Source organism: Melanerpes formicivorus, unplaced genomic scaffold, assembly GCF_026170545.1.
Source record: "Melanerpes formicivorus ecotype bairdi unplaced genomic scaffold, bMelFor1.0.p_v2 SCAF_3014, whole genome shotgun sequence".
Taxonomy (NCBI): Eukaryota; Metazoa; Chordata; class Aves; order Piciformes; family Picidae; genus Melanerpes; species Melanerpes formicivorus.
Window position 1 is genome coordinate 7,501 of NW_027145365.1, and position 10,000 is coordinate 17,500.

Genomic DNA, 10,000 nt, shown 5'->3' on the forward strand with positions numbered 1-10,000 from the left:
TACCGGGCTCTCTCTCGCCGTGCCTGGACGGGCTTGCTTTCCATTCTTGGTGGGACCGACGCCGGCACCACGTCTCCCCGGCTTTCTCTGCCCCCGTGCCCCACCGGGCAAACTTCGCTTTGGGGGTTCCACACTTCGGCAGTGGCCGGCGCCAGCCACTCCGTCAACTTTTTTTCTTTTCCCCTCTTTCGTTGCCGAGCCCGGGCTGGGCTCCGGCTCACGGACGAGCGAAACCCATCCAACACCGCTGAGGGTGCGCCAGCGGCCGCTCCAAACCGCCGCGCCTTTGCTCGGCCCCGCGGGTCCCCTCTCTGACCCGGGGGAAAGCCACCGAGAAGCCAGACGGACCCCTGCCCAGCCGCCTGGCGGGTGGCTTGGAGCAGCCGCTCGGCAGCGCTGCCCTGGGAGTGCTCGGCGTCACTCGTTCCCTCATGTACGGAACTGGAGGGCCGTCAGCTCCGCGAGCGCACAACCAGCCGACCTCCGCCCAGCGGCAGGTCGCAGAAATCACGCCGGCTTGTACGATGACGTAGGCGGAGGCAGAGCGCAACAGCGACCCCTTGGCGACAAGCGCGAGCTCCGCGGAGAGCACGTCTACTCGCCGAGGGAGAGCACGTCTACTCGCCGAGGGAGAGCACGTCTAGTCGCCCAGGGAGAGCACGTCTACTCGCCGAGGGAGAGCACGTCTACTCAGAGCACGTCTACTCGCCCAGGGAGAGCACGTCTACTCGCCGAGGGAGAGCACGTCTACTCGCCCAGGGAGAGCACGTCTACTCGCCGAGGGAGAGCACGTCTACTCGCCCAGGGAGAGCACGTCTACTCGCCCAGGGAGAGCACGTCTACTCGCCCAGGGAGAGCACGTCTACTCGCCCAGGGAGAGCACGTCTACTCGCCGAGGGAGAGCACGTCTACTCGCCCAGGGAGAGCACGTCTACTCGCCCAGGGAGAGCACGTCTACTCGCCCAGGGAGAGCACGTCTACTCGCCGAGGGAGAGCACGTCTACTCGCCGAGGGAGAGCACGTCTACTCGCCGAGGGAGAGCACGTCTACTCGCCGAGGGAGAGCACGTCTACCTCCCGGCTGAGGGAGAGCACGGTGGGGGGGGACAAAGACAGGCGGCAGCAGCTTCGGTGAACGTCACCCGGGAGGCGACCGGGGGTGTCCCGGGGCTGTCCCGGGAAGCCGGCGTCCGGCACAGGGAACCGTCAGCTGCCGGACCGGGGCGAATCCCCGCGGCCACGGCAGGGGTGGGGGCTCGAAGACAGCCGGCAGCCGCTTCGGTGAACGTCACCCGGGAGGAGACTGGGGCCCTCCCGGGACCGTCCCGGGAAGACGACGTTCGGCACGAGATCCCGGCCGCGGCCGGACCGGCTCGAAGCCTCGCGGTCCCGGCAGCAGCCGGAGCCGCTCGCCGCCTCGGGCTCCCGGCCCCCTACAGATCCGGCGACTCGTTCGCGGGCGGCGGGGGGAGGCAGTGGAGGGGGTGCGGGGAGAAGCGGCAGCGGAGGCGGAGGGGGGGGGGCTCGAAGACAGCCGGCAGCCGCTTCGGTGAACGTCACCCAGGAGGCGATCGGGGCCGTCTCGGGGCCGTCCCGGGATGCCGGCTTCCGGCACGGGGTCCCGGCCGCGGCCGGACCGGCTCGTATCCCCGCGGCTCCGGTAGGGGGGGGGGGGGGGCTCGAAGACAGCCGGCAGTCGCCTCGGTGAACGTCACCCGGCCGGCGACCGCGGCCGTTCCGGGGCCGTCCCGGGAAGCCTGCGACAGGCACGGGGTCCCAGCCGCGGCCGGACCGACTCGAAGCCCCGCGGCCCCGGCACGGGGGAGGCCCAAAGACTGGCGGCAGCCGCTTCGCTGAACGTCACCCGGCCGGCGACCGGGGCCGTCCCGGGGCCGTCCCGGGATGCCGGCTTCCGGCACGGGGTCCCGGCCGCGGCCGGACCGGCTCGAATCCCCGCGGTCCCGGCAGCAGCCGGAGCCGCTCGCCGTTCGGGCTCCCGGCACCCTACGGATCCGCCGACTCGTTCGCCGGCGGCGGGGGGAGGCAGTGGAGGGGGTGCGGGCAGAAGCGGCAGCGGAGGCGGAGGGGGGGGGGGGCTCGAAGACAGCCGGCAGCCGCTTCGGTGAACGTCACCCGGCCGGCGACCGGGGCCGTCCCGGGGCCGTCCCGGGATGCCGGCTTCCGGCACGGGGGTCCCGGCCGCGGCCGGAGCGGCTCGAAGCCCCGCGGTCCCGGCAGCAGCCGGAGCCGCTCGCCGTTCGGGCTCCCGGCACCCTACGGATCCGGCGACTCGTTCGCCGGCGGCGGGGGGAGGCAGTGGAGGGGGTGCGGGCAGAAGCGGCAGCGGAGGCGGAGGGGGGGGGGGCTCGAAGACAGCCGGCAGCCGCTTCGGTGAACGTCACCCAGGAGGCGATCGGGGCCGTCCCGGGGCCGTCCGGGGATGCCGGCTTCCGGCACGGGGTCCCGGCCGCGGCCGGACCGGCTCGAAGCCCCGCGGTCCCGGCAGCAGCCGGAGCCGCTCGCCGTTCGGGCTCCCGGCACCCTACGGATCCGGCGACTCGTTCGCCGGCGGCGGGGGGAGGCAGTGGAGGGGGTGCGGGCAGAAGCGGCAGCGGAGGCGGAGGCGGGGGGGGCTCGAAGACAGCCGGCAGCCGCTTCGGTGAACGTCACCCAGGAGGCGATCGGGGCCGTCCCGGGGCCGTCCGGGGATGCCGGCTTCCGGCACGGGGTCCCGGCCGCGGCCGGACCGGCTCGAAGCCCCGCGGTCCCGGCAGCAGCCGGAGCCGCTCGCCGTTCGGGCTCCCGGCACCCTACGGATCCGGCGACTCGTTCGCCGGCGGCGGGGGGAGGCAGTGGAGGGGGTGCGGGCAGAAGCGGCAGCGGAGGCGGAGGCGGGGGGGGCTCGAAGACAGCCGGCAGCCGCTTCGGTGAACGTCACCCAGGAGGCGATCGGGGCCGTCCCGGGGCCGTCCCGGGATGCCGGCTTCCGGCACGGGGTCCCGGCCGCGGCCGGAGCGGCTCGAAGCCCCGCGGTCCCGGCAGCAGCCGGAGCCGCTCGCCGTTCGGGCTCCCGGCACCCTACGGATCCGGCGACTCGTTCGCGGGCGGGGGGGGGGAGGCAGTGAAGGAGGTGCGGGCAGAAGCGGCAGCGGAGGCGGAGGGGGGGGGGGGTGCTCGGAGACAGCCGTCAGCCGCTTCGGTGAACGTCACCCGGGAGGCGACCGGGACCGGCCCGGGAAGCCATCGTCCGGCCCCGGATCCCGGCCGCGGCCGGACCGGCTCGAATCCCCGCGGCCCCGGCACGGGGGAGGCCCAAAGACTGGCGGCAGCCGCTTCGGTGAACGTCACCCGGCCGGCGACCGGGGCCGTCCCGGGGCCGTCCCGGGATGCCGGCTTCCGGCACGGGGTCCCGGCCGCGGCCGGACCGGCTCGAATCCCCGCGGCCCCGGCACGGGGGAGGCCCAAAGACTGGCGGCAGCCGCTTCGGTGAACGTCACCCGGCCGGCGACCGCGGCCGTTCCGGGGCCGTCCCGGGAAGCCTGCGACAGGCACGGGGTCCCGGCCTCGGCCGGACCCGCACTGGGTGCCGCCGCCTCGGGCTCTCGGGACGGTATGGATCCGCCGACTCGTTCGCCGGCAGCGGGGGGAGGCAGTGGAGGCGGTGCGGGGAGAAGCGGCAGCGGAGGCGGAGGGGGGGGGGGCTCGAAGACAGCCGGCAGCCGCTTCGGTGAACGTCACCCAGGAGGCGATCGGGGCCGTCCCGGGGCCGTCCCGGGATGCCGGCTTCCGGCACGGGGGTCCCGGCCGCGGCCGGACCGGCTCGTATCCCCGCGGCTCCGGCAGGGGGGGGGGGGCTCGAAGACAGCCGGCAGTCGCCTCGGTGAACGTCACCCGGCCGGCGACCGCGGCCGTTCCGGGGCCGTCCCGGGAAGCCTGCGACAGGCACGGGGTCCCAGCCGCGGCCGGACCGACTCGAAGCCCCGCGGCCCCGGCACGGGGGAGGCCCAAAGACTGGCGGCAGCCGCTTCGGTGAACGTCACCCGGCCGGCGACCGGGGCCGTCCCGGGGCCGTCCCGGGATGCCGGCATCCGGCACGGGGTCCCGGCCGCGGCCGGAGCGGCTCGAATCCCCGCGGTCCCGGCAGCAGCCGGAGCCGCTCGCCGTTCGGGCTCCCGGCACCCTACGGATCCGGCGACTCGTTCGCCGGCGGCGGGGGGAGGCAGTGGAGGGGGTGCGGGCAGAAGCGGCAGCGGAGGCGGAGGGGGGGGGGGCTCGAAGACAGCCGGCAGCCGCTTCGGTGAACGTCACCCGGCCGGCGACCGGGGCCGTCCCGGGGCTGTCCGGGGATGCCGGCTTCCGGCACGGGGTCCCGGCCGCGGCCGGAGCGGCTCGAATCCCCGCGGTCCCGGCAGCAGCCGGAGGCCGCTCGCCGTTCGGGCTCCCGGCACCCTACGGATCCGGCGACTCGTTCGCCGGCGGCGGGGGGAGGCAGTGGAGGGGGTGCGGGGAGAAGCGGGCAGCGGAGGCGGAGGGGGGGGGTGGGGCTCGAAGACAGCCGGCAGCCGCTTCGGTGAACGTCACCCGGGAGGCGACCGGGACCGGCCCGGGAAGCCATCGTCCGGCCCGGGATCCCGGCCGCGGCCGGACCGGCTCGAATCCCCGCCGGCCCCGGCACGGGGGGAGGCCCAAAGACTGGCGGCAGCCGCTTCGCTGAACGTCACCCGGCCGGCGACCGGGGCCGTCCCGGGGCCGTCCCGGGATGCCGGCTTCCGGCACGGGGTCCCCGGCCGCGGCCGGACCGGCTCGAATCCCCGCGGGTCCCAGGCAGCAGCCGGAGCCGCTCGCCGTTCGGGCTCCCGGCACCCTACAGATCCGGCGACTCGTTCGCCGGCGGCGGGGGGAGGCAGTGGAGGGGGTGCGGGCAGAAGCGGCCGCGGAGGCGGGGGGGGGGGGGGGGGGGCTCGAAGACAGCCGTCAGCCGCTTCGGTGAACGTCACCCGGGAGGCGACCGGGACCGGCCCGGGAAGCCATCGTCCGGCCCCGGATCCCGGCCGCGGCCGGACCGGCTCGAAGCCCCGCGGCCCCGGCACGGGGGGAGGCCCAAAGACTGGCGGCAGCCGCTTCGCTGAACGTCACCCGGCGCCGGCGACCGGGGCCGTCCCGGGGCCGTCCCCGGGATGCCGGCTTCCGGCACGGGGTCCCGGCCGCGGCCGGACCGGCTCGAATCCCCGCGGTCCCGGCAGCAGCCGGAGCCGCTCGCCGTTCGGGCTCCCGGCACCCCTACGGATCCGGCGACTCGTTCGCCGGCGGCGGGGGGAGGCAGTGAGGCGGTGCGGGGAGAAGCGGCAGCGGAGGCGGAGGGGGGGGCGGGGGGGACGATAGTGGCGGGGGGCGGGGGGGTGCTCGAAGGCAGCCGGCAGCCAGTTCGGTGAACATTCGCCGGGGCGGGGGGGGCGACCTGTCCGTGCCCGGGGCAGCCCCGGGAAGCCGGCAGCCAGCACGGGGTCCCGGCAGCACCTGTTCCCTGCCCTGGGACTTGCCGTGCCCGGCGGCCGGTTGCCGGGTGGGGGGAGCGATGAGAGGCGGGGCGCAGCGGCCGGGGCAGCGCCGGGCCGCAGCGGGGGGCTGGGCGGGTGGGGTAGGCGTCGAGCGGCAAGCCCTCGGCTGCAGCGAATGTTCGGCGGTGCGGGGGCGGGGGGGGGACGGGACGACACGTTGGGGGGCGCCGAGTCCGAGCCACCCCCGGCCCCAGGGGCGGCCAGAGGGGGAGGCCGGTGCCTGGCCCTGGGAGCTGCTGGGCGCCGGATGGCCGAGGGGTGCGTCAGAAGCCGCCCGAGCGGTCGAGCAGGTCCTCCAGAAAGGCCTAGGGTGGCTTCGAGGGCCCCGGGAGCAGTCGAGGGAGGCCTCCAGGCAGGTCTGGAGTGGATGGGAGGCCTTCCAAAGCAGACAAGGGAGGCTGCCAGCGGGGCCTAGGCTGGCACTGCAGCCTGTAAATGGTTGGGGGGGGGGCCTCTGGTGCGGCCTGGAGTCTCTGGGTGGCGTCCAGAGAGGTGCAAAAGATCCTCTGGTGCGGCCTGGGGTGGCGGAGAAGCCTGCAGAGCGTGCGGGGGGAGGCTTCTGGTGCGGCCTGGGGTGGGTCGGAAGCCTGCAGAGCGTGCGGGGAGAGGCTTCTGGTGCGGCCTGGGGTGGCTGAGAAGCCTGCAGAGCGTGCGGGAGAGGCTTCTGCTGCGGCCTGGGGTGGCTGAGAAGCCTGCAGAGCGTGCGGTGAGGATGGCTTCTGCTGCGGCCTGGGGTGGCTGAGAAGCCTGCAGAGCGTGCGGGGGGAGGCTTCTGTTGGGGCCTGGGGTGGGTCAGAAGCCTACAGAGCGTGCGGGGGAGGCTTCTGGTGCGGCCCTGGGGTGGGTCGGAAGCCTGCAGAGCGTGCGGGAGAGGCTTCTGGTTGGGGCCTGGGGTGGCTGAGAAGCCTGCAGAGCGTGCGGGGGAGGCTTCTGCTGCGGCCTGGGGTGGCTGAGAAGCCTGCAGAGCGTGCGGGAGAGGCTTCTGCTGCGGCCTGGGGTGGCTGTGAAGCCTGCAGAGCGTTGCGGGGGGAGGCTTCTGGTGCGGCCTGGGGTGGCTGAGAAGCCTGAAGAGCGTGCGGGAGAGGCTTCTGGTGCGGCCTGGGGGTGGCTGAGAAGCCTGCAGAGCGTGCGGGGGGAGGCTTCTGTTGGGGGCCTGGGGTGGCTGAGAAGCCTGCAGAGCGTGCGGGGGGAGGCTTCTGCTGCGGCCTGGGGTGGCTGAGAAGCCTGCAGAGCGTGCGGGAGAGGCTTCTGCTGCGGCCTGGGGTGGCTGAGAAGCCTGCAGAGCGTGCGGGAGAGGCTTCTGGTGCGGCCTGGGGTGGCTGAGAAGCCTGCAGAGCGTGCGGGAGAGGCTTCTGCTGCGGCCTGGGGGTGGCCTGAGAAGCCTGCAGAGCGTGCGGGAGAGGCTTCTGCTGCGGCCTGGGGTGGGTCGGAAGCCTGCAGAGCTTGCGGGGGGAGGCTTCTGGTGCGGCCTGGGGTGGGTCGGAAGCCTGCAGGAGCGTGCGGGGGGAGGCTTCTGGTGCGGCCTGGGGTTGGCTGAGAAGCCTGCAGAGCGTGCGGGAGAGGCTTCTGCTGCGGCCTGGGGTGGCTGAGAAGCCTGCAGAGCGTGCGGGAGAGGCTTCTGCTGCGGCCTGGGGTCTCTGGGTGGCCTCTAGAGAGGTGCAAAAGACCCTCTGGGTTGGGCTGGGGTGGCTCTTGGACCCCTGCCACACATTGGAGAGCGGCCTCCGGCCCGCCACCTGTGTCCCTGTGTGCCTGAGTGCCTGTGTCCCTGTGTCCCTGTGTCCCTGTGTCCCTGAGTGCCTGAGTGCCTGTGTCCCTGTGTCCCTGTGTCCCTGAGTGCCTGAGTGCCTGAGTGCCTGTGTCCCTGTGTCCTTGTGTCCCTGTGTCCCTGTGTCCCTGTGTGCCTGAGTGCCTGTGTCCCTGTGTCCCTGTCTGTGTACCTGTGTGCGAGAGTGTCCGGCACGCCACCCAGCGGCTGGCGGGCAAGCAGGTAGGCGGGTGGGCGGGCCGGCGAGGGCCAGTGTGAGTTTGGGGGGTGGGAGGGGAGGCGGCAGCTGGAAGCGTCAGAGGAGGGGGCGTGGCTCCGGCTGGCCCCGGGAGCAGGTTCCCGGGACCGGGACCGGCTGGACCCGGCGGGTGGTTGATCCCGGGGCGGGGGGCAGAGGCGGCGGGAAGCGGCAGCTGCGTGTGCGGCGGGGGGGGTGGAGGGCGAACCGCGGCGGGAAGCGGATGCTTCAGAGCAGGTTACGGGGGCGGGGACGGACGACACCACCTGTCCCCGCCCCGGGACGGGCTGGACCCGGCGCCCTGGACCCGGCGCCGTGTACCCGCCGCCGCCCCCCGCCGCCGCCCCCCTCCGCCACCCCGGGGACCCCGACGTTTTTTGGCGCCCGCGCCTTTTTTTTTGCTCCCCGCCTGCCCGCGCTGCCCCGGGCCCTCCCCCGGGGCGGGGCGGGAGGGAGGGGACGGACGGACGGGTAGCCGGGGATCTCCGAGCGCGCGCCACCAGACCGAGGCGGGTCCCGCCGGCGGCGGCGGCGGCGGCGGCGGCGGCAGCGAGCAGCAGCAAGCGACGGCGGGGGGGGCAGGCTAGGGAGAGAGGGGGGAGCGGCATGCGGTAGGGCTGGGGGGTTTGTTTCGGGGGGAGGGGTGGGGGGGGGGTGGCAGCGGTCAGCGAGAGCGGGGAGAGGGGGAGCGGCATGCGGTAGGGCTGGGTGTTTTTGGCGGGTGGGGGCGTTGGGGGGATTAGCGGGCGGGCGGGCAGCCCAGCCAAGCGGCAAGCCGGGGGGCGGGCGAGGGCGGCTTTAGGGCCGGAGGAGCGGAGCGCAACCTCCCCCGTGCAGGCTCCAGCGTGGAGAGCAGCAAGTTTTTGGGGACGGGGGACGACGGACGGGAGGGGCAGCGGCGAGAGCTAGCTGCGGCAAGGGGCACCGGCACGGCCGCCCTAACAGCGCCGCCTCGGTCGCAGGGGTTAGAGAGCAGCCGGGCAGCCCGGGAGGGAAGCGGCAGCCCGCGTCGCGATCCCCCCTCCAGGGGACAATGTGGGAAGGGGAAGCCGCGGCGGCTTTGGCGGGGGGTGCCCAGCTGCTAGCGGCTTCGGGGGGCAGTTAGCGGCGGCGGGGGGGGGGGAGGATGGGTCGCGGCAGCGGCAAGAGATAACGGCGGGCGGGGGGGGCTCCGTGCAAAGCGGTAACGGGAGCCGGGGGGTGTGGGGAGCTGGGGGGTGGCAGCAGCGGCAAGAGGCAACGTCGGGAGGGGGGGCTCCGCGCAAACCGGTAACGGGGGCCGGGGGGTGTGGGGGGGGGCGGTGGTGGCCGCGGCAAGAGGCAACGGCAGGCGGGGGGGGCTCCGCGCAAACCGGCAGCGGGGGGGGGGCGGCGGGGGGTAGCGGCAAGAGGCAACGGCGGGAAGGGGGGGCTCCGCGCAAACCGCTAACGGGAGCCGGGGGGTGTGGGGAGCTGGGGGTGGCAGCAGCGGCAAGAGGCAACGTCGGGAGGGGGGGCTCCGCGCAAACCGGTAACGGGGGCCGGGGGGTGTGGGGGGGGGCGGTGGTGGCCGCGGCAAGAGGCAACGGCAGGCGGGGGGGCTCCGCGCAAACCGGCAGCGGGGGGGGGCGGGGGTAGCGGCAAGAGGCAACGGCGGGGAAGGGGGGGCTCCGCGCAAACCCGGCAGCGGGGGGGGGGGGGCGGGGGTAGCGGCAAGAGGCAACGGCGGGAAGGGGGGGCTCCGCGCAAACCGGCAGCGGGGGGGGGGCGGGGGTAGCGGCAAGAGGCAACGGCGGGAAGGGGGGGCTCCGCGCAAACCGGCAGCGGGGGGGGGCGGGGGTAGCGGCAAGAGGCAACGGCGGGAAGGGGGGGCTCCGCGCAAACCGGCAGCGGGGGGGGGGCGGGGGGTAGCGGCAAGAGGCAACGGCGGGAAGGGGGGGCTCCGCGCAAACCGGCAGCGGGGGGCGGGGGGGGAGGCGGTCAGGAGCGGGGGGAGATTTCTAGAGATGCCGGCAGACCTTCTCCCCGGAGAACAGCGCTGTTGAAGAAAAGACTGCTTCAGAACACAACCTTTAATGAAAGACGCTCGATGAAAACAACACTTAATAAAAGAAGGTTTCATGCCGACTGCCTCTCTTCATTTACGCCGCCGCGGGGGGGGGGGGGGGGTTGGGGGCCGGGCGGGCGATACCAGGCGGCCCTCGTCCCGGGGACCACGTCTACCCCGCGGTTCCAGCCTCCGCGCGCTAAGTGCCCGCCCGGCCGCGGGGAGCACGTCTACCTCCTGCCGCACGGCTCAGTGCACTAAGTCCCCCCTCGCCATGGAGAGCACGTCTACCTGCCAGCTCAGGGAGAGCACGTCTACTCACCGAGGGAGAGCACGTCTACCTCCTCGGGAAGGAGAGCACGTCTACCTCCTGGGAAGGAGAGCACGTCTACCTCCTCGGGAAGGAGAGCA